This window comes from Eucyclogobius newberryi, unplaced genomic scaffold, assembly GCF_026437365.1.
Source record: "Eucyclogobius newberryi isolate DKJ021-1_F unplaced genomic scaffold, fEucNew1.0.hap1 SCAF_4, whole genome shotgun sequence".
NCBI lineage: Eukaryota > Metazoa > Chordata > Actinopteri > Gobiiformes > Gobiidae > Eucyclogobius > Eucyclogobius newberryi.
This window is the reverse complement of record NW_027316056.1, coordinates 8901986-8929569: the sequence shown is the minus strand read 5'-3', so window position 1 is coordinate 8929569 and position 27584 is coordinate 8901986. Positions and strand designations below refer to the sequence as shown.

Here is a 27584-nt window from a genome sequence, read left to right as displayed (position 1 = left end):
GTTTGCCCTTGTTACCTGTCGTTTGCACTTGTTACCTGTCGTTTGCACTTGTTACCTGTCGTTTGTCCTTGTTACCTGTCGTTTGTCCTTGTTACCTGTCGTTTGCACTTGTTACCTGTCGTTTGTCCTTGTTACCTGTCGTTTGCACCTTGTTACCTGTCGTTTGCACTTGTTACCTGTCGTTTGCCCTTGTTACCTGTCGTTTGCACCTTGTTACCTGTCGTTTGCACTTGTTACCTGTCGTTTGTCCTTGTTACCTGTCGTTTGCACTTGTTACCTGTCGTTTGCACTTGTTACCTGTCGTTTGCACTTGTTACCTGTCGTTTGCCCTTGTTACCTGTCGTTTGTCCTTGTTACCTGTCGTTTGCACCTTGTTACCTGTCGTTTGTACTTGTTACCTGTCGTTTGCACTTGTTACCTGTCGTTTGTCCTTGTTACCTGTCGTTTGCACTTGTTACCTGTCGTTTGCACTTGTTACCTGTCGTTTGCACCTTGTTACCTGTCGTTTGCCCTTGTTACCTGTCGTTTGCACCTTGTTACCTGTCGTTTGCACTTGTTACCTGTCGTTTGCACTTGTTACCTGTCGTTTGCACTTGTTACCTGTCGTTTGCACTTGTTACCTGTCGTTTGCACTTGTTACCTGTCGTTTGTCCTTGTTACCTGTCGTTTGCCCTTGTTACCTGTCGTTTGCCCTTGTTACCTGTCGTTTGCACCTTGTTACCTGTCGTTTGACCTTGTTACCTGTCGTTTGCACTTGTTACCTGTCGTTTGCACCTTGTTACCTGTCGTTTGCCCTTGTTACCTGTCGTTTGCCCTTGTTACCTGTCGTTTGCACTTGTTACCTGTCGTTTGCCCTTGTTACCTGTCGTTTGCCCTTGTTACCTGTCGTTTGCACTTGTTACCTGTCGTTTGCACTTGTTACCTGTCGTTTGCACTTGTTACCTGTCGTTTGCACCTTGTTACCTGTCGTTTGCCCTTGTTACCTGTCGTTTGCACTTGTTACCTGTCGTTTGCCCTTTTTACCTGTCGTTTGCAACTTGTTACCTGTCGTTTGCACCTTGTTACCTGTCGTTTGCACTTGTTACCTGTCGTTTGCCCTTGTTACCTGTCGTTTGTCCTTGTTACCTGTCGTTTGCACCTTGTTACCTGTCGTTTGCCCTTGTTACCTGTCGTTTGCACTTGTTACCTGTCGTTTGCCCTTGTTACCTGTCGTTTGCACCTTGTTACCTGTCGTTTGCACCTTGTTACCTGTCGTTTGCACTTGTTACCTGTCGTTTGCCCTTGTTACCTGTCGTTTGTCCTTGTTACCTGTCGTTTGCACCTTGTTACCTGTCGTTTGTCCTTGTTACCTGTCGTTTGCACCTTGTTACCTGTCGTTTGCCCTTGTTACCTGTCGTTTGTCCTTGTTACCTGTCGTTTGCACTTGTTACCTGTCGTTTGCCCTTGTTACCTGTCGTTTGCACCTTGTTACCTGTCGTTTGCCCTTGTTACCTGTCGTTTGTCCTTGTTACCTGCCGTTTGCCCTTGTTACCTGTCGTTTGCACCTTGTTACCTGTCGTTTGCCCTTGTTACCTGTCGTTTGCACCTTGTTACCTGTCGTTTGCCCTTGTTACCTGTCGTTTGCACTTGTTACCTGTCGTTTGTCCTTGTTACCTGTCGTTTGTCCTTGTTACCTGTCGTTTGCACTTGTTACCTGTCGTTTGTCCTTGTTACCTGTCGTTTGCACCTTGTTACCTGTCGTTTGCACTTGTTACCTGTCGTTTGCCCTTGTTACCTGTCGTTTGCACCTTGTTACCTGTCGTTTGCACTTGTTACCTGTCGTTTGTCCTTGTTACCTGTCGTTTGCACTTGTTACCTGTCGTTTGCACTTGTTACCTGTCGTTTGCACTTGTTACCTGTCGTTTGCCCTTGTTACCTGTCGTTTGTCCTTGTTACCTGTCGTTTGCACCTTGTTACCTGTCGTTTGTACTTGTTACCTGTCGTTTGCACTTGTTACCTGTCGTTTGTCCTTGTTACCTGTCGTTTGCACTTGTTACCTGTCGTTTGCACTTGTTACCTGTCGTTTGCACCTTGTTACCTGTCGTTTGCCCTTGTTACCTGTCGTTTGCACCTTGTTACCTGTCGTTTGCACTTGTTACCTGTCGTTTGCACTTGTTACCTGTCGTTTGCACTTGTTACCTGTCGTTTGCACTTGTTACCTGTCGTTTGCCCTTGTTACCTGTCGTTTGCACCTTGTTACCTGTCGTTTGACCTTGTTACCTGTCGTTTGCACTTGTTACCTGTCGTTTGCACCTTGTTACCTGTCGTTTGCCCTTGTTACCTGTCGTTTGCCCTTGTTACCTGTCGTTTGCACTTGTTACCTGTCGTTTGCCCTTGTTACCTGTCGTTTGCCCTTGTTACCTGTCGTTTGCACTTGTTACCTGTCGTTTGCACTTGTTACCTGTCGTTTGCACTTGTTACCTGTCGTTTGCACCTTGTTACCTGTCGTTTGCCCTTGTTACCTGTCGTTTGCACTTGTTACCTGTCGTTTGCCCTTTTTACCTGTCGTTTGCAACTTGTTACCTGTCGTTTGCACCTTGTTACCTGTCGTTTGCACTTGTTACCTGTCGTTTGCCCTTGTTACCTGTCGTTTGTCCTTGTTACCTGTCGTTTGCACCTTGTTACCTGTCGTTTGCCCTTGTTACCTGTCGTTTGCACTTGTTACCTGTCGTTTGCCCTTGTTACCTGTCGTTTGCACCTTGTTACCTGTCGTTTGCACCTTGTTACCTGTCGTTTGCACTTGTTACCTGTCGTTTGCCCTTGTTACCTGTCGTTTGTCCTTGTTACCTGTCGTTTGCACCTTGTTACCTGTCGTTTGTCCTTGTTACCTGTCGTTTGCACCTTGTTACCTGTCGTTTGCCCTTGTTACCTGTCGTTTGTCCTTGTTACCTGTCGTTTGCACTTGTTACCTGTCGTTTGCCCTTGTTACCTGTCGTTTGCACCTTGTTACCTGTCGTTTGCCCTTGTTACCTGTCGTTTGTCCTTGTTACCTGCCGTTTGCCCTTGTTACCTGTCGTTTGCACCTTGTTACCTGTCGTTTGCCCTTGTTACCTGTCGTTTGCACCTTGTTACCTGTCGTTTGCCCTTGTTACCTGTCGTTTGCCCTTGTTACCTGTCGTTTGCCCTTGTTACCCGTCGTTTGCCCTTGTTACCTGTCGTTTGCACTTGCTACCTGTCGTTTGCACTTGCTACCTGTCGTTTGCCCTTGTTACCTGTCGTTTGCACTTGTTACCTGTCTTTTGTCCTTGTTACCTGTCGTTTGCACTTGTCACCTGTCGTTTGCACTTGTTACCTGTCGTTTGCACTTGTTACCTGTCGTTTGCACTTGTTACCTGTCGTTTGCCCTCGTTACCTGTCGTTTGCCCTTGTTACCTGTCGTTTGCCCTTGTTACCTGTCGTTTGTCCTTGTTACCTGTCGTTTGCCCTCGTTACCTGTCGTTTGCCCTTGTTACCTGTCGTTTGCCCTTGTTACCTGTCGTTTGCACTTGTTACCTGTCGTTTGTCCTTGTTACCTGTCGTTTGCCCTTGTTACCTGTCGTTTGCACTTGTTACCTGTCGTTTGCACCTTGTTACCTGTCGTTTGTCCTTGTTACCTGTCGTTTGCACTTGTTACCTGTCGTTTGCACTTGTTACCTGTCGTTTGCACCTTGTTACCTGTCGTTTGCACTTGTTACCTGTCGTTTGTCCTTGTTACCTGTCGTTTGCACTTGTTACCTGTCGTTTGCACTTGTTACCTGTCGTTTGTCCTTGTTACCTGTCGTTTGCACTTGTTACCTGTCGTTTGCACTTGTTACCTGTCGTTTGTCCTTGTTACCTGTCGTTTGCACCTTGTTACCTCTCGTTTGCACTTCTTATCTGTCGTTTGCACTTGTTACCTGTCGTTTGTCCTTGTTACCTGTCGTTTGCACTTGTTACCTGTCGTTTGCACTTGTTACCTGTCGTTTGCACCTTGTTACCTGTCGTTTGCCCTTGTTACCTGTCGTTTGCACCTTGTTACCTGTCGTTTGCACTTGTTACCTGTCGTTTGCACTTGTTACCTGTCGTTTGCACTTGTTACCTGTCGTTTGCACTTGTTACCTGTCGTTTGCACTTGTTACCTGTCGTTTGTCCTTGTTACCTGTCGTTTGTCCTTGTTACCTGTCGTTTGCCCTTGTTACCTGTCGTTTGCCCTTGTTACCTGTCGTTTGCACCTTGTTACCTGTCGTTTGACCTTGTTACCTGTCGTTTGCACTTGTTACCTGTCGTTTGCACCTTGTTACCTGTCGTTTGCCCTTGTTACCTGTCGTTTGCCCTTGTTACCTGTCGTTTGCACTTGTTACCTGTCGTTTGCACTTGTTACCTGTCGTTTGCACTTGTTACCTGTCGTTTGCACTTGTTACCTGTCGTTTGTCCTTGTTACCTGTCGTTTGCCCTTGTTACCTGTCGTTTGCCCTTGTTACCTGTCGTTTGCACCTTGTTACCTGTCGTTTGACCTTGTTACCTGTCGTTTGCACTTGTTACCTGTCGTTTGCACCTTGTTACCTGTCGTTTGCCCTTGTTACCTGCCGTTTGCCCTTGTTACCTGTCGTTTGCACTTGTTACCTGTCGTTTGCCCTTGTTACCTGTCGTTTGCCCTTGTTACCTGTCGTTTGCACTTGTTACCTGTCGTTTGCACTTGTTACCTGTCGTTTGCACTTGTTACCTGTCGTTTGCACCTTGTTACCTGTCGTTTGCCCTTGTTACCTGTCGTTTGCACTTGTTACCTGTCGTTTGCCCTTGTTACCTGTCGTTTGCAACTTGTTACCTGTCGTTTGCACCTTGTTACCTTTCGTTTGCACTTGTTACCTGTCGTTTGCCCTTGTTACCTGTCGTTTGCACTTGTTACCTGTCGTTTGTCCTTGTTACCTGTCGTTTGCCCTTGTTACCTGTCGTTTGCACTTGTTACCTGTCGTTTGCACCTTGTTACCTGTCGTTTGTCCTTGTTACCTGTCGTTTGCACTTGTTACCTGTCGTTTGCACTTGTTACCTGTCGTTTGTACCTTGTTACCTGTCGTTTGCACTTGTTACCTGTCGTTTGTCCTTGTTACCTGTCGTTTGCACTTGTTACCTGTCGTTTGCACTTGTTACCTGTCGTTTGTCCTTGTTACCTGTCGTTTGCACTTGTTACCTGTCGTTTGCACTTGTTACCTGTCGTTTGTCCTTGTTACCTGTCGTTTGCACCTTGTTACCTCTCGTTTGCACTTCTTATCTGTCGTTTGCACTTGTTACCTGTCGTTTGTCCTTGTTACCTGTCGTTTGCACTTGTTACCTGTCGTTTGCACTTGTTACCTGTCGTTTGCACCTTGTTACCTGTCGTTTGCCCTTGTTACCTGTCGTTTGCACCTTGTTACCTGTCGTTTGCACTTGTTACCTGTCGTTTGCACTTGTTACCTGTCGTTTGCACTTGTTACCTGTCGTTTGCACTTGTTACCTGTCGTTTGCACTTGTTACCTGTCGTTTGTCCTTGTTACCTGTCGTTTGCACTTGTTACCTGTCGTTTGTCCTTGTTACCTGTCGTTTGCCCTTGTTACCTGTCGTTTGCCCTTGTTACCTGTCGTTTGCCCTTGTTACCTGTCGTTTGCACCTTGTTACCTGTCGTTTGACCTTGTTACCTGTCGTTTGCACTTGTTACCTGTCGTTTGCAACTTGTTACCTGTCGTTTGCCCTTGTTACCTGTCGTTTGCCCTTGTTACCTGTCGTTTGCACTTGTTACCTGTCGTTTGCACTTGTTACCTGTCGTTTGCACTTGTTACCTGTCGTTTGCACTTGTTACCTGTCGTTTGTCCTTGTTACCTGTCGTTTGCCCTTGTTACCTGTCGTTTGCCCTTGTTACCTGTCGTTTGCACCTTGTTACCTGTCGTTTGACCTTGTTACCTGTCGTTTGCACTTGTTACCTGTCGTTTGCACCTTGTTACCTGTCGTTTGCCCTTGTTACCTGCCGTTTGCCCTTGTTACCTGTCGTTTGCACTTGTTACCTGTCGTTTGCCCTTGTTACCTGTCGTTTGCCCTTGTTACCTGTCGTTTGCACTTGTTACCTGTCGTTTGCACTTGTTACCTGTCGTTTGCACTTGTTACCTGTCGTTTGCACCTTGTTACCTGTCGTTTGCCCTTGTTACCTGTCGTTTGCACTTGTTACCTGTCGTTTGCCCTTGTTACCTGTCGTTTGCAACTTGTTACCTGTCGTTTGCACCTTGTTACCTGTCGTTTGCACCTTGTTACCTGTCGTTTGCACTTGTTACCTGTCGTTTGCCCTTGTTACCTGTCGTTTGTCCTTGTTACCTGTCGTTTGCACCTTGTTACCTGTCGTTTGCCCTTGTTACCTGTCGTTTGCACTTGTTACCTGTCGTTTGCCCTTGTTACCTGTCGTTTGCACCTTGTTACCTGTCGTTTGCACCTTGTTACCTGTCGTTTGCACTTGTTACCTGTCGTTTGCCCTTGTTACCTGTCGTTTGTCCTTGTTACCTGTCGTTTGCACCTTGTTACCTGTCGTTTGTCCTTGTTACCTGTCGTTTGCACCTTGTTACCTGTCGTTTGCCCTTGTTACCTGTCGTTTGTCCTTGTTACCTGTCGTTTGCACTTGTTACCTGTCGTTTGCCCTTGTTACCTGTCGTTTGCACCTTGTTACCTGTCGTTTGCCCTTGTTACCTGTCGTTTGTCCTTGTTACCTGTCGTTTGCCCTTGTTACCTGTCGTTTGCACCTTGTTACCTGTCGTTTGCCCTTGTTACCTGTCGTTTGCACTTGTTACCTGTCGTTTGCCCTTGTTACCTGTCGTTTGCACCTTGTTACCTGTCGTTTGCACTTGTTACCTGTTGTTTGTCCTTGTTACCTGTCGTTTGCACTTGTTACCTGTCGTTTGCACTTGTTACCTGTCGTTTGCACTTTTTACCTGTCGTTTGTCCTTGTTACCTGTCGTTTGCACCTTGTTACCTGTCGTTTGCACTTGTTACCTGTCGTTTGCACTTGTTACCTGTCGTTTGTCCTTGTTACCTGTCGTTTGCACTTGTTACCTGTCGTTTGCACTTGTTACCTGTCGTTTGCACTTGTTACCTGTCGTTTGCACTTGTTACCTGTCGTTTGCACTTGTTACCTGTCGTTTGCACTTGTTACCTGTCGTTTGTCCTTGTTACCTGTTGTTTGCCCTTGTTACCTGTCGTTTGCCCTTGTTACCTGTCGTTTGCACCTTGTTACCTGTCGTTTGCACTTGTTACCTGTCGTTTGCACCTTGTTACCTGTCGTTTGCACCTTGTTACCTGTCGTTTGTCCTTGTTACCTGTCGTTTGCACTTGTTACCTGTCGTTTGCCCTTGTTACCTGTCGTTTGCACCTTGTTACCTGTCGTTTGCCCTTGTTACCTGTCGTTTGTCCTTGTTACCTGTCGTTTGCCCTTGTTACCTGTCGTTTGCACCTTGTTACCTGTCGTTTGCCCTTGTTACCTGTCGTTTGCACTTGTTACCTGTCGTTTGCCCTTGTTACCTGTCGTTTGCACCTTGTTACCTGTCGTTTGCACTTGTTACCTGTCGTTTGTCCTTGTTACCTGTCGTTTGCACTTGTTACCTGTCGTTTGCACTTGTTACCTGTCGTTTGCACTTGTTACCTGTCGTTTGCACTTGTTACCTGTCGTTTGCACTTGTTACCTGTCGTTTGCACTTGTTACCTGTCGTTTGTCCTTGTTACCTGTCGTTTGCCCTTGTTACCTGTCGTTTGCCCTTGTTACCTGTCGTTTGCACCTTGTTACCTGTCGTTTGCACTTGTTACCTGTCGTTTGCACCTTGTTACCTGTCGTTTGCACCTTGTTACCTGTCGTTTGTCCTTGTTACCTGTCGTTTGCACTTGTTACCTGTCGTTTGCCCTTGTTACCTGTCGTTTGCACCTTGTTACCTGTCGTTTGCCCTTGTTACCTGTCGTTTGTCCTTGTTACCTGTCGTTTGCCCTTGTTACCTGTCGTTTGCACCTTGTTACCTGTCGTTTGCCCTTGTTACCTGTCGTTTGCACTTGTTACCTGTCGTTTGCCCTTGTTACCTGTCGTTTGCACCTTGTTACCTGTCGTTTGCACTTGTTACCTGTCGTTTGTCCTTGTTACCTGTCGTTTGCACTTGTTACCTGTCGTTTGCACTTGTTACCTGTCGTTTGCACTTTTTACCTGTCGTTTGTCCTTGTTACCTGTCGTTTGCACCTTGTTACCTGTCGTTTGCCCTTGTTACCTGTCGTTTGTCCTTGTTACCTGTCGTTTGCACTTGTTACCTGTCGTTTGCACTTGTTACCTGTCGTTTGCCCTTGTTACCTGTCGTTTGCCCTTGTTACCTGTCGTTTGTCCTTGTTACCTGTCGTTTGCCCTTGTTACCTGTCGTTTGCACCTTGTTACCTGTCGTTTGCCCTTGTTACCTGTCGTTTGCACCTTGTTACCTGTCGTTTGCCCTTGTTACCTGTCGTTTGCCCTTGTTACCTGTCGTTTGCCCTTGTTACCCGTCGTTTGCCCTTGTTACCTGTCGTTTGCACTTGTTACCTGTCGTTTGCCCTCGTTACCTGTCGTTTGCCCTTGTTACCTGTCGTTTGCCCTTGTTACCTGTCGTTTGTCCTTGTTACCTGTCGTTTGCCCTCGTTACCTGTCGTTTGCCCTTGTTACCTGTCGTTTGCCCTTGTTACCTGTCGTTTGCACTTGTTACCTGTCGTTTGTCCTTGTTACTTGTCGTTTGCCCTTGTTACCTGTCGTTTGCACTTGTTACCTGTCGTTTGCACCTTGTTACCTGTCGTTTGTCCTTGTTACCTGTCGTTTGCACTTGTTACCTGTCGTTTGCCCTTGTTACCTGTCGTTTGCACCTTGTTACCTGTCGTTTGCACTTGTTACCTGTCGTTTGTCCTTGTTACCTGTCGTTTGAACCTTGTTACCTGTCGTTTGCACTTGTTACCTGTCGTTTGCACTTGTTACCTGTCGTTTGTCCTTGTTACCTGTCGTTTGCACTTGTTACCTGTCGTTTGCACTTGTTACCTGTCGTTTGCACTTGTTACCTGTCGTTTGCACTTGTTACCTGTCGTTTGCACTTGTTACCTGTCGTTTGCACTTGTTACCTGTCGTTTGCACTTGTTACCTGTCGTTTGTCCTTGTTACCTGTCGTTTGCACCTTGTTACCTGTCGTTTGCACTTGTTACCTGTCGTTTGCACCTTGTTACCTGTCGTTTGCACCTTGTTACCTGTCGTTTGCCCTTGTTACCTGTCGTTTGCCCTTGTTACCTGTCGTTTGCACTTGTTACCTGTCGTTTGCCCTTGTTACCTGTCGTTTGCCCTTGTTACCTGTCGTTTGCACTTGTTACCTGTCGTTTACACTTGTTACCTGTCGTTTGCACTTGTTACCTGTCGTTTGCACCTTGTTACCTGTCGTTTGCCCTTGTTACCTGTCGTTTGCACTTGTTACCTGTCGTTTGCCCTTGTTACCTGTCGTTTGCAACTTGTTACCTGTCGTTTGCACCTTGTTACCTGTCGTTTGCACTTGTTACCTGTCGTTTGCCCTTGTTACCTGTCGTTTGCACTTGTTACCTGTCGTTTGCCCTTGTTACATGTCGTTTGCACCTTGTTACCTGTCGTTTGCACCTTGTTACCCTTTCGTTTGCACTTGTTACCTGTCGTTTGCCCTTGTTACCTGTCGTTTGTCCTTGTTACCTGTCGTTTGCACCTTGTTACCTGTCGTTTGTCCTTGTTACCTGTCGTTTGCACCTTGTTACCTGTCGTTTGCCCTCGTTACCTGTCGTTTGTCCTTGTTACCTGTCGTTTGCACTTGTTACCTGTCGTTTGCCCTTGTTACCTGTCGTTTGCACCTTGTTACCTGTCGTTTGCCCTTGTTACCTGTCGTTTGTCCTTGTTACCTGTCGTTTGCCCTTGTTACCTGTCGTTTGCACCTTGTTACCTGTCGTTTGCCCTTTTTACCTGTCGTTTGCCCTTGTTACCTGTCGTTTGCCCTTGTTACCTGTCGTTTGCCCTTGTTACCCGTTGTTTGCCCTTGTTACCTGTCGTTTGCACTTGCTACCTGTCGTTTGCCCTTGTTACCTGTCGTTTGCCCTTGTTACCTGTCGTTTGCACCTTATTACCTGTCGTTTGCACTTGTTACCTTTCGTTTGCACTTGTTACCTGTCGTTTGCCCTTGTTACCTGTCGTTTGCCCTTGTTACCTGTCGTTTGCCCTTGTTACCTGTCGTTTGCACCTTGTTACCTGTCTTTTGCACCTTGTTACCTGTCGTTTGCACCTTGTTACCTGTCGTTTGCACTTGTTACCTGTCGTTTGCACTTGTTACCTGTCGTTTGCACCTTGTTACCTGTCGTTTGTCCTTGTTACCTGTCGTTTGCACCTTGTTACCTGTCGTTTGCCCTTGTTACCTGTCGTTTGCACCTTGTTACCTGTCGTTTGCCCTTGTTACCTGTCGTTTGCCCTTGTTACCTGTCGTTTGCCCTTGTTACCTGTCGTTTGTCCTTGTTACCTGTCGTTTGCACTTGTTACCTGTCGTTTACCCTTGTTATCTGTCGTTTGCCCTTGTTCCCTGTCGTTTGCCCTTGTTACCTGTCGTTTGCACCTTGTTACCTGTCGTTTGCACCTTGTTACCTGTCGTTTGCCCTTGTTACCTGTCATTTGCCCTTGTTACCTGTCGTTTGCACCTTGTTACCTGTCGTTTGCCCTTGTTACCTGTCGTTTGCCCTTGTTACCTGTCGTTTGCCCTTGTTACCTGTCGTTTGTCCTTGTTACCGTTCGTTTGCACTTGTTACCTGTCGTTTACCCTTGTTACCTGTCGTTTGCCCTTGTTCCCTGTCGTTTGCCCTTGTTACCTGTCGTTTGCACCTTGTTACCTGTCGTTTGCACCTTGTTACCTGTCGTTTGACCTTGTTACCTGTCGTTTGCCCTTGTTACCTGTCGTTTGCCCTTGTTACCTGTTGTTTGGCCTTGCTACCTGTCGTTTGCACCTTGTTACCTGTCGTTTGCCCTTGTTACCTGTCGTTTGCACCTTGTTACCCGTCGTTTGCACTTGTTACCTGTCGTTTGTCCTTGTTACCTGTCGTTTGCACTTGTTACCTGTCTTTTGTCCTTGTTACCTGTCGTTTGTCCTTGTTACCTGTCGTTTGCACTTGTTACCTGTCGTTTGCACTTGTTACCTGTCGTTTGCACTTGTTACCTGTTGTTTGCACGTTGTTACCCGTCGTTTGCACCTTGTTACCTGTCGTTTGCCCTTGTTACCTGTCGTTTACCCTTGTTACCTGTCGTTTGCCCTTGTTACCTGTCGTTTGCCCTTGTTACCTGTCGTTTGCACTTGCTACCTGTCGTTTGCCCTTGTTACCTGTCGTTTGCCCTTGTTACCTGTCGTTTGTCCTTGTTACCTGTCGTTTGCACTTGTTACCTGTCGTTTACCCTTGTTACCTGTCGTTTGCCCTTGTTCCCTGTCGTTTGCCCTTGTTACCTGTCGTTTGCACCTTGTTACCTGTCGTTTGCCCTTGTTACCTGTCGTTTGCCCTTGTTCCCTGTCGTTTGCCCTTGTTACCTGTCGTTTGCACCTTGTTACCTGTCGTTTGCCCTTGTTACCTGTCGTTTGTCCTTGTTACCTGTCGTTTGCCCTTGTTACCTGTCGTTTGTCCTTGTTACCTGTCGTTTGTCCTTGTTACCTGTCGTTTGCCCTTGTTACCTGTCGTTTGCCCTTGTTCCCTCGTTTGCCCTTGTTACCTGTCGTTTGCACCTTGTTACCTGTCGTTTGCCCTTGTTACCTGTCGTTTGTCCTTGTTACCTGTCGTTTGTCCTTGTTACCTGTCGTTTGCCCTTGTTACCTGTCGTTTGTCCTCGTTACCTGTCGTTTGCCCTTGTTACCTGTCGTTTGTCCTTGTTACCTGTCGTTTGCCCTCGTTACCTGTCGTTTGCCCTTGTTACCTGTCGTTTGCACCTTGTTACCTGTCGTTTGCCCTTGTTACCTGTCGTTTGCACCTTGTTACCCGTCGTTTGCACTTGTTACCTGTCGTTTGTCCTTGTTACCTGTCGTTTGCACTTGTTACCTGTCTTTTGTCCTTGTTACCTGTCGTTTGTCCTTGTTACCTGTCGTTTGCACTTGTTACCTGTCGTTTACACTTGTTACCTGTCGTTTGCACTTGTTACCTGTCGTTTGCACCTTGTTACCCGTCGTTTGCACCTTGTTACCTGTCGTTTACTCTTGTTACCTGTCGTTTGCACTTGTTACCTGTCGTTTGCCCTTGTTACCTGTCGTTTGCCCTTGTTACCTGTCGTTTGCCCTTGTTACCTGTCGTTTGCCCTTGTTACCTGTCGTTTGCACTTGCTACCTGTCGTTTGCCCTTGTTACCTGTCGTTTGCCCTTGTTACCTGTCGTTTGTCCTTGTTACCTGTCGTTTGCCCTTGTTACCTGTCGTTTGCACCTTGTTACCTGTCGTTTGCCCTTGTTACCTGTCGTTTGTCCTTGTTACCTGTCGTTTGCACCTTGTTACCTGTCGTTTGCCCTTGTTACCTGTCATTTGCCCTTGTTACCTGTCGTTTGCACCTTGTTACCTGTCGTTTGCCCTTGTTACCTGTCGTTTGCCCTTGTTACCTGTCGTTTGCCCTTGTTACCTGTCGTTTGTCCTTGTTACCTGTCGTTTGCACTTGTTACCTGTCGTTTACCCTTGTTACCTGTCGTTTGCCCTTGTTCCCTGTCGTTTGCCCTTGTTACCTGTCGTTTGCACCTTGTTACCTGTCGTTTGCACCTTGTTACCTGTCGTTTGACCTTGTTACCTGTCGTTTGCCCTTGTTACCTGTCGTTTGCCCTTGTTACCTGTTGTTTGGCCTTGCTACCTGTCGTTTGCACCTTGTTACCTGTCGTTTGCCCTTGTTACCTGTCGTTTGCACCTTGTTACCCGTCGTTTGCACTTGTTACCTGTCTTTTGTCCTTGTTACCTGTCGTTTGTCCTTGTTACCTGTCGTTTGCACTTGTTACCTGTCGTTTACACTTGTTACCTGTCGTTTGCACTTGTTACCTGTCGTTTGCACCTTGTTACCCGTCGTTTGCACCTTGTTACCTGTCGTTTACTCTTGTTACCTGTCGTTTGCACTTGTTACCTGTCGTTTGCCCTTGTTACCTGTCGTTTGCCCTTGTTACCTGTCGTTTGCCCTTGTTACCTGTCGTTTGCCCTTGTTACCTGTCGTTTGCACTTGCTACCTGTCGTTTGCCCTTGTTACCTGTCGTTTGCCCTTGTTACCTGTCGTTTGTCCTTGTTACCTGTCGTTTGCCCTTGTTACCTGTCGTTTGCACCTTGTTACCTGTCGTTTGCCCTTGTTACCTGTCGTTTGTCCTTGTTACCTGTCGTTTGCACCTTGTTACCTGTCGTTTGCCCTTGTTACCTGTCGTTTGCCCTTGTTACCTGTCGTTTGCACCTTGTTACCTGTCGTTTGCCCTTGTTACCTGTCGTTTGCCCTTGTTACCTGTCGTTTGCCCTTGTTACCTGTCGTTTGTCCTTGTTACCTGTCGTTTGCACTTGTTACCTGTCGTTTACCCTTGTTACCTGTCGTTTGCCCTTGTTCCCTGTCGTTTGCCCTTGTTACCTGTCGTTTGCACCTTGTTACCCGTCGTTTGCACTTGTTACCTGTCGTTTGTCCTTGTTACCTGTCGTTTGCACTTGTTACCTGTCTTTTGTCCTTGTTACCTGTCGTTTGTCCTTGTTACCTGTCGTTTGCACTTGTTACCTGTCGTTTGCACTTGTTACCTGTCGTTTGCACTTGTTACCTGTTGTTTGCACGTTGTTACCCGTCGTTTGCACCTTGTTACCTGTCGTTTGCCCTTGTTACCTGTCGTTTACCCTTGTTACCTGTCGTTTGCCCTTGTTACCTGTCGTTTGCCCTTGTTACCTGTCGTTTGCACTTGCTACCTGTCGTTTGCCCTTGTTACCTGTCGTTTGCCCTTGTTACCTGTCGTTTGTCCTTGTTACCTGTCGTTTGCACTTGTTACCTGTCGTTTACCCTTGTTACCTGTCGTTTGCCCTTGTTCCCTGTCGTTTGCCCTTGTTACCTGTCGTTTGCACCTTGTTACCTGTCGTTTGCCCTTGTTACCTGTCGTTTGCCCTTGTTCCCTGTCGTTTGCCCTTGTTACCTGTCGTTTGCACCTTGTTACCTGTCGTTTGCCCTTGTTACCTGTCGTTTGTCCTTGTTACCTGTCGTTTGCCCTTGTTACCTGTCGTTTGTCCTTGTTACCTGTCGTTTGTCCTTGTTACCTGTCGTTTGCCCTTGTTACCTGTCGTTTGCCCTTGTTCCCTCGTTTGCCCTTGTTACCTGTCGTTTGCACCTTGTTACCTGTCGTTTGCCCTTGTTACCTGTCGTTTGTCCTTGTTACCTGTCGTTTGTCCTTGTTACCTGTCGTTTGCCCTTGTTACCTGTCGTTTGTCCTCGTTACCTGTCGTTTGCCCTTGTTACCTGTCGTTTGTCCTTGTTACCTGTCGTTTGCCCTCGTTACCTGTCGTTTGCCCTTGTTACCTGTCGTTTGCACCTTGTTACCTGTCGTTTGCCCTTGTTACCTGTCGTTTGCACCTTGTTACCCGTCGTTTGCACTTGTTACCTGTCGTTTGTCCTTGTTACCTGTCGTTTGCACTTGTTACCTGTCTTTTGTCCTTGTTACCTGTCGTTTGTCCTTGTTACCTGTCGTTTGCACTTGTTACCTGTCGTTTACACTTGTTACCTGTCGTTTGCACTTGTTACCTGTCGTTTGCACCTTGTTACCCGTCGTTTGCACCTTGTTACCTGTCGTTTACTCTTGTTACCTGTTGTTTGCACTTGTTACCTGTCGTTTGCCCTTGTTACCTGTCGTTTGCCCTTGTTACCTGTCGTTTGCCCTTGTTACCTGTCGTTTGCCCTTGTTACCTGTCGTTTGCACTTGCTACCTGTCGTTTGCCCTTGTTACCTGTCGTTTGCCCTTGTTACCTGTCGTTTGTCCTTGTTACCTGTCGTTTGCCCTTGTTACCTGTCGTTTGCACCTTGTTACCTGTCGTTTGCCCTTGTTACCTGTCGTTTGTCCTTGTTACCTGTCGTTTGCACCTTGTTACCTGTCGTTTGCCCTTGTTACCTGTCATTTGCCCTTGTTACCTGTCGTTTGCACCTTGTTACCTGTCGTTTGCCCTTGTTACCTGTCGTTTGCCCTTGTTACCTGTCGTTTGCCCTTGTTACCTGTCGTTTGTCCTTGTTACCTGTCGTTTGCACTTGTTACCTGTCGTTTACCCTTGTTACCTGTCGTTTGCCCTTGTTCCCTGTCGTTTGCCCTTGTTACCTGTCGTTTGCACCTTGTTACCTGTCGTTTGCACCTTGTTACCTGTCGTTTGCACTTGTTACCTGTCGTTTACCCTTGTTATCTGTCGTTTGCCCTTGTTCCCTGTCGTTTGCCCTTGTTACCTGTCGTTTGCACCTTGTTACCTGTCGTTTGCACCTTGTTACCTGTCGTTTGCCCTTGTTACCTGTCATTTGCCCTTGTTACCTGTCGTTTGCACCTTGTTACCTGTCGTTTGCCCTTGTTACCTGTCGTTTGCCCTTGTTACCTGTCGTTTGCCCTTGTTACCTGTCGTTTGTCCTTGTTACCGTTCGTTTGCACTTGTTACCTGTCGTTTACCCTTGTTACCTGTCGTTTGCCCTTGTTCCCTGTCGTTTGCCCTTGTTACCTGTCGTTTGCACCTTGTTACCTGTCGTTTGCACCTTGTTACCTGTCGTTTGACCTTGTTACCTGTCGTTTGCCCTTGTTACCTGTCGTTTGCCCTTGTTACCTGTTGTTTGGCCTTGCTACCTGTCGTTTGCACCTTGTTACCTGTCGTTTGCCCTTGTTACCTGTCGTTTGCACCTTGTTACCCGTCGTTTGCACTTGTTACCTGTCGTTTGTCCTTGTTACCTGTCGTTTGCACTTGTTACCTGTCTTTTGTCCTTGTTACCTGTCGTTTGTCCTTGTTACCTGTCGTTTGCACTTGTTACCTGTCGTTTGCACTTGTTACCTGTCGTTTGCACTTGTTACCTGTTGTTTGCACGTTGTTACCCGTCGTTTGCACCTTGTTACCTGTCGTTTGCCCTTGTTACCTGTCGTTTACCCTTGTTACCTGTCGTTTGCCCTTGTTACCTGTCGTTTGCCCTTGTTACCTGTCGTTTGCACTTGCTACCTGTCGTTTGCCCTTGTTACCTGTCGTTTGCCCTTGTTACCTGTCGTTTGTCCTTGTTACCTGTCGTTTGCACTTGTTACCTGTCGTTTACCCTTGTTACCTGTCGTTTGCCCTTGTTCCCTGTCGTTTGCCCTTGTTACCTGTCGTTTGCACCTTGTTACCTGTCGTTTGCCCTTGTTACCTGTCGTTTGCCCTTGTTCCCTGTCGTTTGCCCTTGTTACCTGTCGTTTGCACCTTGTTACCTGTCGTTTGCCCTTGTTACCTGTCGTTTGTCCTTGTTACCTGTCGTTTGCCCTTGTTACCTGTCGTTTGTCCTTGTTACCTGTCGTTTGTCCTTGTTACCTGTCGTTTGCCCTTGTTACCTGTCGTTTGCCCTTGTTCCCTCGTTTGCCCTTGTTACCTGTCGTTTGCACCTTGTTACCTGTCGTTTGCCCTTGTTACCTGTCGTTTGTCCTTGTTACCTGTCGTTTGTCCTTGTTACCTGTCGTTTGCCCTTGTTACCTGTCGTTTGTCCTCGTTACCTGTCGTTTGCCCTTGTTACCTGTCGTTTGTCCTTGTTACCTGTCGTTTGCCCTCGTTACCTGTCGTTTGCCCTTGTTACCTGTCGTTTGCACCTTGTTACCTGTCGTTTGCCCTTGTTACCTGTCGTTTGCACCTTGTTACCCGTCGTTTGCACTTGTTACCTGTCGTTTGTCCTTGTTACCTGTCGTTTGCACTTGTTACCTGTCTTTTGTCCTTGTTACCTGTCGTTTGTCCTTGTTACCTGTCGTTTGCACTTGTTACCTGTCGTTTACACTTGTTACCTGTCGTTTGCACTTGTTACCTGTCGTTTGCACCTTGTTACCCGTCGTTTGCACCTTGTTACCTGTCGTTTACTCTTGTTACCTGTCGTTTGCACTTGTTACCTGTCGTTTGCCCTTGTTACCTGTCGTTTGCCCTTGTTACCTGTCGTTTGCCCTTGTTACCTGTCGTTTGCCCTTGTTACCTGTCGTTTGCACTTGCTACCTGTCGTTTGCCCTTGTTACCTGTCGTTTGCCCTTGTTACCTGTCGTTTGTCCTTGTTACCTGTCGTTTGCCCTTGTTACCTGTCGTTTGCACCTTGTTACCTGTCGTTTGCCCTTGTTACCTGTCGTTTGTCCTTGTTACCTGTCGTTTGCACCTTGTTACCTGTCGTTTGCCCTTGTTACCTGTCATTTGCCCTTGTTACCTGTCGTTTGCACCTTGTTACCTGTCGTTTGCCCTTGTTACCTGTCGTTTGCCCTTGTTACCTGTCGTTTGCCCTTGTTACCTGTCGTTTGTCCTTGTTACCTGTCGTTTGCACTTGTTACCTGTCGTTTACCCTTGTTACCTGTCGTTTGCCCTTGTTCCCTGTCGTTTGCCCTTGTTACCTGTCGTTTGCACCTTGTTACCTGTCGTTTGCACCTTGTTACCTGTCGTTTGACCTTGTTACCTGTCGTTTGCCCTTGTTACCTGTCGTTTGCCCTTGTTACCTGTTGTTTGGCCTTGCTACCTGTCGTTTGCACCTTGTTACCTGTCGTTTGCCCTTGTTACCTGTCGTTTGCACCTTGTTACCCGTCGTTTGCACTTGTTACCTGTCTTTTGTCCTTGTTACCTGTCGTTTGTCCTTGTTACCTGTCGTTTGCACTTGTTACCTGTCGTTTACACTTGTTACCTGTCGTTTGCACTTGTTACCTGTCGTTTGCACCTTGTTACCCGTCGTTTGCACCTTGTTACCTGTCGTTTACTCTTGTTACCTGTCGTTTGCACTTGTTACCTGTCGTTTGCCCTTGTTACCTGTCGTTTGCCCTTGTTACCTGTCGTTTGCCCTTGTTACCTGTCGTTTGCCCTTGTTACCTGTCGTTTGCACTTGCTACCTGTCGTTTGCCCTTGTTACCTGTCGTTTGCCCTTGTTACCTGTCGTTTGTCCTTGTTACCTGTCGTTTGCCCTTGTTACCTGTCGTTTGCACCTTGTTACCTGTCGTTTGCCCTTGTTACCTGTCGTTTGTCCTTGTTACCTGTCGTTTGCACCTTGTTACCTGTCGTTTGCCCTTGTTACCTGTCGTTTGCCCTTGTTACCTGTCGTTTGCACCTTGTTACCTGTCGTTTGCCCTTGTTACCTGTCGTTTGCCCTTGTTACCTGTCGTTTGCCCTTGTTACCTGTCGTTTGTCCTTGTTACCTGTCGTTTGCACTTGTTACCTGTCGTTTACCCTTGTTACCTGTCGTTTGCCCTTGTTCCCTGTCGTTTGCCCTTGTTACCTGTCGTTTGCACCTTGTTACCCGTCGTTTGCACTTGTTACCTGTCGTTTGTCCTTGTTACCTGTCGTTTGCACTTGTTACCTGTCTTTTGTCCTTGTTACCTGTCGTTTGTCCTTGTTACCTGTCGTTTGCACTTGTTACCTGTCGTTTGCACTTGTTACCTGTCGTTTGCACTTGTTACCTGTTGTTTGCACGTTGTTACCCGTCGTTTGCACCTTGTTACCTGTCGTTTGCCCTTGTTACCTGTCGTTTACCCTTGTTACCTGTCGTTTGCCCTTGTTACCTGTCGTTTGCCCTTGTTACCTGTCGTTTGCACTTGCTACCTGTCGTTTGCCCTTGTTACCTGTCGTTTGCCCTTGTTACCTGTCGTTTGTCCTTGTTACCTGTCGTTTGCACTTGTTACCTGTCGTTTACCCTTGTTACCTGTCGTTTGCCCTTGTTCCCTGTCGTTTGCCCTTGTTACCTGTCGTTTGCACCTTGTTACCTGTCGTTTGCCCTTGTTACCTGTCGTTTGCCCTTGTTCCCTGTCGTTTGCCCTTGTTACCTGTCGTTTGCACCTTGTTACCTGTCGTTTGCCCTTGTTACCTGTCGTTTGTCCTTGTTACCTGTCGTTTGCCCTTGTTACCTGTCGTTTGTCCTTGTTACCTGTCGTTTGTCCTTGTTACCTGTCGTTTGCCCTTGTTACCTGTCGTTTGCCCTTGTTCCCTCGTTTGCCCTTGTTACCTGTCGTTTGCACCTTGTTACCTGTCGTTTGCCCTTGTTACCTGTCGTTTGTCCTTGTTACCTGTCGTTTGTCCTTGTTACCTGTCGTTTGCCCTTGTTACCTGTCGTTTGTCCTCGTTACCTGTCGTTTGCCCTTGTTACCTGTCGTTTGTCCTTGTTACCTGTCGTTTGCCCTCGTTACCTGTCGTTTGCCCTTGTTACCTGTCGTTTGCACCTTGTTACCTGTCGTTTGCCCTTGTTACCTGTCGTTTGCACCTTGTTACCCGTCGTTTGCACTTGTTACCTGTCGTTTGTCCTTGTTACCTGTCGTTTGCACTTGTTACCTGTCTTTTGTCCTTGTTACCTGTCGTTTGTCCTTGTTACCTGTCGTTTGCACTTGTTACCTGTCGTTTACACTTGTTACCTGTCGTTTGCACTTGTTACCTGTCGTTTGCACCTTGTTACCCGTCGTTTGCACCTTGTTACCTGTCGTTTACTCTTGTTACCTGTTGTTTGCACTTGTTACCTGTCGTTTGCCCTTGTTACCTGTCGTTTGCCCTTGTTACCTGTCGTTTGCCCTTGTTACCTGTCGTTTGCCCTTGTTACCTGTCGTTTGCACTTGCTACCTGTCGTTTGCCCTTGTTACCTGTCGTTTGCCCTTGTTACCTGTCGTTTGTCCTTGTTACCTGTCGTTTGCCCTTGTTACCTGTCGTTTGCACCTTGTTACCTGTCGTTTGCCCTTGTTACCTGTCGTTTGTCCTTGTTACCTGTCGTTTGCACCTTGTTACCTGTCGTTTGCCCTTGTTACCTGTCATTTGCCCTTGTTACCTGTCGTTTGCACCTTGTTACCTGTCGTTTGCCCTTGTTACCTGTCGTTTGCCCTTGTTACCTGTCGTTTGCCCTTGTTACCTGTCGTTTGTCCTTGTTACCTGTCGTTTGCACTTGTTACCTGTCGTTTACCCTTGTTACCTGTCGTTTGCCCTTGTTCCCTGTCGTTTGCCCTTGTTACCTGTCGTTTGCACCTTGTTACCTGTCGTTTGCACCTTGTTACCTGTCGTTTGACCTTGTTACCTGTCGTTTGCCCTTGTTACCTGTCGTTTGCCCTTGTTACCTGTTGTTTGGCCTTGCTACCTGTCGTTTGCACCTTGTTACCTGTCGTTTGCCCTTGTTACCTGTCGTTTGCACCTTGTTACCCGTCGTTTGCACTTGTTACCTGTCGTTTGTCCTTGTTACCTGTCGTTTGCACTTGTTACCTGTCTTTTGTCCTTGTTACCTGTCGTTTGTCCTTGTTACCTGTCGTTTGCACTTGTTACCTGTCGTTTGCCCTTGTTACCTGTCGTTTGCACCTTGTTACCTGTCGTTTGCCCTTGTTACCTGTCGTTTGTCCTTGTTACCTGTCGTTTGCACCTTGTTACCTGTCGTTTGCCCTTGTTACCTGTCATTTGCCCTTGTTACCTGTCGTTTGCACCTTGTTACCTGTCGTTTGCCCTTGTTACCTGTCGTTTGCCCTTGTTACCTGTCGTTTGCCCTTGTTACCTGTCGTTTGTCCTTGTTACCTGTCGTTTGCACTTGTTACCTGTCGTTTACCCTTGTTACCTGTCGTTTGCCCTTGTTCCCTGTCGTTTGCCCTTGTTACCTGTCGTTTGCACCTTGTTACCTGTCGTTTGCACCTTGTTACCTGTCGTTTGACCTTGTTACCTGTCGTTTGCCCTTGTTACCTGTCGTTTGCCCTTGTTACCTGTTGTTTGGCCTTGCTACCTGTCGTTTGCACCTTGTTACCTGTCGTTTGCCCTTGTTACCTGTCGTTTGCACCTTGTTACCCGTCGTTTGCACTTGTTACCTGTCGTTTGTCCTTGTTACCTGTCGTTTGCACTTGTTACCTGTCTTTTGTCCTTGTTACCTGTCGTTTGTCCTTGTTACCTGTCGTTTGCACTTGTTACCTGTCGTTTGCACTTGTTACCTGTCGTTTGCACTTGTTACCTGTTGTTTGCACGTTGTTACCCGTCGTTTGCACCTTGTTACCTGTCGTTTGCCCTTGTTACCTGTCGTTTACCCTTGTTACCTGTCGTTTGCCCTTGTTACCTGTCGTTTGCCCTTGTTACCTGTCGTTTGCACTTGCTACCTGTCGTTTGCCCTTGTTACCTGTCGTTTGCCCTTGTTACCTGTCGTTTGTCCTTGTTACCTGTCGTTTGCACTTGTTACCTGTCGTTTACCCTTGTTACCTGTCGTTTGCCCTTGTTCCCTGTCGTTTGCCCTTGTTACCTGTCGTTTGCACCTTGTTACCTGTCGTTTGCCCTTGTTACCTGTCGTTTGCCCTTGTTCCCTGTCGTTTGCCCTTGTTACCTGTCGTTTGCACCTTGTTACCTGTCGTTTGCCCTTGTTACCTGTCGTTTGTCCTTGTTACCTGTCGTTTGCCCTTGTTACCTGTCGTTTGTCCTTGTTACCTGTCGTTTGTCCTTGTTACCTGTCGTTTGCCCTTGTTACCTGTCGTTTGCCCTTGTTCCCTCGTTTGCCCTTGTTACCTGTCGTTTGCCCTTGTTACCTGTCGTTTGCACTTGTTACCTGTCGTTTGCCCTTGTTACCTGTCGTTTGTCCTTGTTACCTGTCGTTTGCCCTTGTTACCTGTCGTTTGCACTTGTTACCTGTTGTTTGCACCTTGTTACCCGTCGTTTGCACCTTGTTACCTGTCGTTTGCCCTTGTTACCTGTCGTTTGCCCTTGTTACCTGTCGTTTGCACTTGCTACCTGTCGTTTGCCCTTGTTACCTGTCGTTTGCCCTTGTTACCTGTCGTTTGCCCTTGTTACCTGTCGTTTGCACTTGCTACCTGTCGTTTGCCCTTGTTACCTGTCGTTTGCCCTTGTTACCTGTCGTTTGTCCTTGTTACCTGTCGTTTGCCCTTGTTACCTGTCGTTTGCACCTTGTTACCTGTCGTTTGCCCTTGTTACCTGTCGTTTGTCCTTGTTACCTGTCGTTTGCACCTTGTTACCTGTCGTTTGCCCTTGTTACCTGTCGTTTGTCCTTGTTACCTGTCGTTTGCACCTTGTTACCTGTCGTTTGCACTTGTTACCTGTCGTTTGCACTTGTTACCTGTTGTTTGCACCTTGTTACCCGTCGTTTGCACCTTGTTACCTGTCGTTTGCCCTTGTTACCTGTCGTTTGCCCTTGTTACCTGTCGTTTGCACTTGCTACCTGTCGTTTGCCCTTGTTACCTGTCGTTTGCCCTTGTTACCTGTCGTTTGCCCTTGTTACCTGTCGTTTGCACTTGCTACCTGTCGTTTGCCCTTGTTACCTGTCGTTTGCCCTTGTTACCTGTCGTTTGTCCTTGTTACCTGTCGTTTGCCCTTGTTACCTGTCGTTTGCACCTTGTTACCTGTCGTTTGCCCTTGTTACCTGTCGTTTGTCCTTGTTACCTGTCGTTTGCACCTTGTTACCTGTCGTTTGCCCTTGTTACCTGTCATTTGCCCTTGTTACCTGTCGTTTGCACCTTGTTACCTGTCGTTTGCCCTTGTTACCTGTCGTTTGCCCTTGTTACCTGTCGTTTGCCCTTGTTACCTGTCGTTTGTCCTTGTTACCTGTCGTTTGCACTTGTTACCTGTCGTTTACCCTTGTTACCTGTCGTTTGCCCTTGTTCCCTGTCGTTTGCCCTTGTTACCTGTCGTTTGCACCTTGTTACCTGTCGTTTGCACCTTGTTACCTGTCGTTTGACCTTGTTACCTGTCGTTTGCCCTTGTTACCTGTCGTTTGCCCTTGTTACCTGTTGTTTGGCCTTGCTACCTGTCGTTTGCACCTTGTTACCTGTCGTTTGCCCTTGTTACCTGTCGTTTGCACCTTGTTACCCGTCGTTTGCACTTGTTACCTGTCGTTTGTCCTTGTTACCTGTCGTTTGCACTTGTTACCTGTCTTTTGTCCTTGTTACCTGTCGTTTGTCCTTGTTACCTGTCGTTTGCACTTGTTACCTGTCGTTTACACCTTGTTACCTGTCGTTTGCCCTTGTTCCCTGTCGTTTGCCCTTGTTACCTGTCGTTTGCACCTTGTTACCCGTCGTTTGCACTTGTTACCTGTCGTTTGTCCTTGTTACCTGTCGTTTGCACTTGTTACCTGGCGTTTGCACTTGTTACCTGTCGTTTGCACTTGTTACCTGTTGTTTGCACGTTGTTACCCGTCGTTTGCACCTTGTTACCTGTCGTTTGCCCTTGTTACCTGTCGTTTGCCCTTGTTACCTGTCGTTTGCCCTTGTTACCTGTCGTTTGCACTTGCTACCTGTCGTTTGCCCTTGTTACCTGTCGTTTGCCCTTGTTACCTGTCGTTTGTCCTTGTTACCTGTCGTTTGCCCTTGTTACCTGTCGTTTGCACCTTGTTACCTGTCGTTTGCCCTTGTTACCTGTCGTTTGTCCTTGTTACCTGTCGTTTGCACCTTGTTACCTGTCGTTTGCCCTTGTTACCTGTCGTTTGCCCTTGTTACCTGTCGTTTGCACTTGCTACCTGTCGTTTGCCCTTGTTACCTGTCGTTTGCCCTTGTTACCTGTCGTTTGTCCTTGTTACCTGTCGTTTGCACTTGTTACCTGTCGTTTACCCTTGTTACCTGTCGTTTGCCCTTGTTCCCTGTCGTTTGCCCTTTTTACCTGTCGTTTGCACCTTGTTACCTGTCGTTTGCCCTTGTTACCTGTCGTTTGCCCTTGTTCCCTGTCGTTTGCCCTTGTTACCTGTCGTTTGCACCTTGTTACCTGTCGTTTGCCCTTGTTACCTGTCGTTTGTCCTTGTTACCTGTCGTTTGCCCTTGTTACCTGTCGTTTGTCCTTGTTACCTGTCGTTTGTCCTTGTTACCTGTCGTTTGCCCTTGTTACCTGTCGTTTGCCCTTGTTCCCTCGTTTGCCCTTGTTACCTGTCGTTTGCACCTTGTTACCTGTCGTTTGCCCTTGTTACCTGTCGTTTGTCCTTGTTACCTGTCGTTTGTCCTTGTTACCTGTCGTTTGCCCTTGTTACCTGTCGTTTGTCCTCGTTACCTGTCGTTTGCCCTTGTTACCTGTCGTTTGTCCTTGTTACCTGTCGTTTGCCCTCGTTACCTGTCGTTTGCCCTTGTTACCTGTCGTTTGTCCTTGTTACCTGTCGTTTGCCCTCGTTACCTGTCGTTTGCCCTTGTTACCTGTCGTTTGCACCTTGTTACCTGTCGTTTGTCCTTGTTACCTGTCGTTTGCACTTGTTACCTGTCGTTTGCCCTTGTTACCTGTCGTTTGCCCTTGTTACCTGTCGTTTGCACCTTGTTACCTGTCGTTTGCCCTTGTTACCTGTCGTTTGTCCTTGTTACCTGTCGTTTGCACCTTGTTACCTGTCGTTTGCCCTTGTTACCTGTCGTTTGCCCTTGTTACCTGTCGTTTGCACCTTGTTACCTGTCGTTTGCCCTTGTTACCTGTCGTTTGCCCTTGTTACCTGTCGTTTGTCCTTGTTACCTGTCGTTTGCACTTGTTACCTGTCGTTTACCCTTGTTACCTGTTGTTTGCCCTTGTTCCCTGTCGTTTGCCCTTGTTACCTGTCGTTTGCACCTTGTTACCTGTCGTTTGCACCTTGTTACCTGTCTTTTGACCTTGTTACCTGTCGTTTGCCCTTGTTACCTGTCGTTTGCCCTTGTTACCTGTTGTTTGGCCTTGCTACCTGTCGTTTGCACCTTGTTACCTGTCGTTTGCCCTTGTTACCTGTCGTTTGCACCTTGTTACCCGTCGTTTGCACTTGTTACCTGTCGTTTGTCCTTGTTACCTGTCGTTTGCACTTGTTACCTGTCTTTTGTCCTTGTTACCTGTCGTTTGTCCTTGTTACCTGTCGTTTGCACTTGTTACCTGTCGTTTGCACTTGTTACCTGTCGTTTGCACTTGTTACCTGTTGTTTGCACCTTGTTACCTGTCGTTTGTCCTTGTTACCTGTCGTTTGCACTTGTTACCTGTCGTTTGCCCTTGTTACCTGTCGTTTGCCCTTGTTACCTGTCGTTTGCACCTTGTTACCTGTCGTTTGCCCTTGTTACCTGTCGTTTGTCCTTGTTACCTGTCGTTTGCACCTTGTTACCTGTCGTTTGCCCTTGTTACCTGTCGTTTGTCCTTGTTACCTGTCGTTTGCACCTTGTTACCTGTCGTTTGCCCTTGTTACCTGTCGTTTGCCCTTGTTACCTGTCGTTTGTCCTTGTTACCTGTCGTTTGCACTTGTTACCTGTCGTTTACCCTTGTTACCTGTTGTTTGCCCTTGTTCCCTGTCGTTTACCCTTGTTACCTGTCGTTTGCCCTTGTTCCCTGTCGTTTGCCCTTGTTACCTGTCGTTTGCACCTTGTTACCTGTCGTTTGCCCTTGTTACCTGTCGTTTGTCCTTGTTACCTGTCGTTTGTCCTTGTTACCTGTCGTTTGCCCTTGTTACCTGTCGTTTGTCCTTGTTACCTGTCGTTTGCCCTTGTTACCTGTCGTTTGCCCTTGTTACCTGTCGTTTGCACCTTGTTACCTGTCGTTTGCCCTTGTTACCTGTCGTTTGTCCTTGTTACCTGTCGTTTACCCTTGTTACCTGTCGTTTGCCCTTGTTCCCTGTCGTTTGCCCTTGTTACCTGTCGTTTGCACCTTGTTACCTGTCGTTTGCCCTTGTTACCTGTCGTTTGTCCTTGTTACCTGTCGTTTGTCCTTGTTACCTGTCGTTTGCCCTTGTTACCTGTCGTTTGTCCTTGTTACCTGTCGTTTGCCCTTGTTACCTGTCGTTTGTCCTTGTTACCTGTCGTTTGCCCTTGTTACCTGTCGTTTGCACCTTGTTACCTGTCGTTTGCACTTGTTACCCGTCGTTTGTCCTTGTTACCCGTCGTTTGCACTTGTTACCTGTCGTTTGTCCTTGTTACCCGTCGTTTGCCCTTGTTACCTGTCGTTTGCCCTTGTTACCTGTCGTTTGCCCTTGTTACCTGTCGTTTGCCCATGTTACCTGTCGTTTGCGCCTTGTTACCTGTCGTTTGCCCTTGTTACCTGTCGTTTGTCCTTGTTACCTGTCGTTTGCCCTTGTTACCTGTCGTTTGCACTTGTTACCTGTCGTTTGCACCTTGTTACCTGTCGTTTGACCTTGTTACCTGTCGTTTGCCCTTGTTACCTGTCGTTTGTCCTTGTTACCTGTCGTTTGCCCTTGTTACCTGTCGTTTGTCCTTGTTACCTGTCGTTTGTCCTTGTTACCTGTCGTTTGCCCTTGTTACCTGTCGTTTGCCCTTGTTCCCTCGTTTGCCCTTGTTACCTGTCGTTTGCACCTTGTTACCTGTCGTTTGCCCTTGTTACCTGTCGTTTGTCCTTGTTACCTGTCGTTTGTCCTTGTTACCTGTCGTTTGCCCTTGTTACCTGTCGTTTGTCCTCGTTACCTGTCGTTTGCCCTTGTTACCTGTCGTTTGTCCTTGTTACCTGTCGTTTGCCCTCGTTACCTGTCGTTTGCCCTTGTTACCTGTCGTTTGCACCTTGTTACCTGTCGTTTGCCCTTGTTACCTGTCGTTTGCACCTTGTTACCCGTCGTTTGCATTTGTTACCTGTCGTTTGTCCTTGTTACCTGTCGTTTGCACTTGTTACCTGTCTTTTGTCCTTGTTACCTGTCGTTTGTCCTTGTTACCTGTCGTTTGCACTTGTTACCTGTCGTTTACACTTGTTACCTGTCGTTTGCACTTGTTACCTGTCGTTTGCACCTTGTTACCCGTCGTTTGCACCTTGTTACCTGTCGTTTACTCTTGTTACCTGTCGTTTGCACTTGTTACCTGTCGTTTGCCCTTGTTACCTGTCGTTTGCCCTTGTTACCTGTCGTTTGCCCTTGTTACCTGTCGTTTGCCCTTGTTACCTGTCGTTTGCACTTGCTACCTGTCTTTTGCCCTTGTTACCTGTCGTTTGCCCTTGTTACCTGTCGTTTGTCCTTGTTACCTGTCGTTTGCCCTTGTTACCTGTCGTTTGCACCTTGTTACCTGTCGTTTGCCCTTGTTACCTGTCGTTTGTCCTTGTTACCTGTCGTTTGCACCTTGTTACCTGTCGTTTGCCCTTGTTACCTGTCATTTGCCCTTGTTACCTGTCGTTTGCACCTTGTTACCTGTCGTTTGCCCTTGTTACCTGTCGTTTGCCCTTGTTACCTGTCGTTTGCCCTTGTTACCTGTCGTTTGTCCTTGTTACCTGTCGTTTGCACTTGTTACCTGTCGTTTACCCTTGTTACCTGTCGTTTGCCCTTGTTCCCTGTCGTTTGCCCTTGTTACCTGTCGTTTGCACTTGTTACCTGTCGTTTACCCTTGTTACCTGTCGTTTGCCCTTGTTCCCTGTCGTTTGCCCTTGTTACCTGTCGTTTGCACCTTGTTACCTGTCGTTTGCACCTTGTTACCTGTCGTTTGACCTTGTTACCTGTCGTTTGCCCTTGTTACCTGTCGTTTGCCCTTGTTACCTGTTGTTTGGCCTTGCTACCTGTC

At 47.5% G+C, this 27584-nt stretch overlaps 1 protein-coding gene across 1 annotated transcript in view; it reads left to right on the top strand.

The window, feature by feature from the left end:
* The window catches only part of LOC140377367 (uncharacterized), a 172163-nt gene that overhangs the window by 313 nt on the left and 144266 nt on the right, over positions 1 to 27584 (top strand). The window lies entirely within an intron of this gene.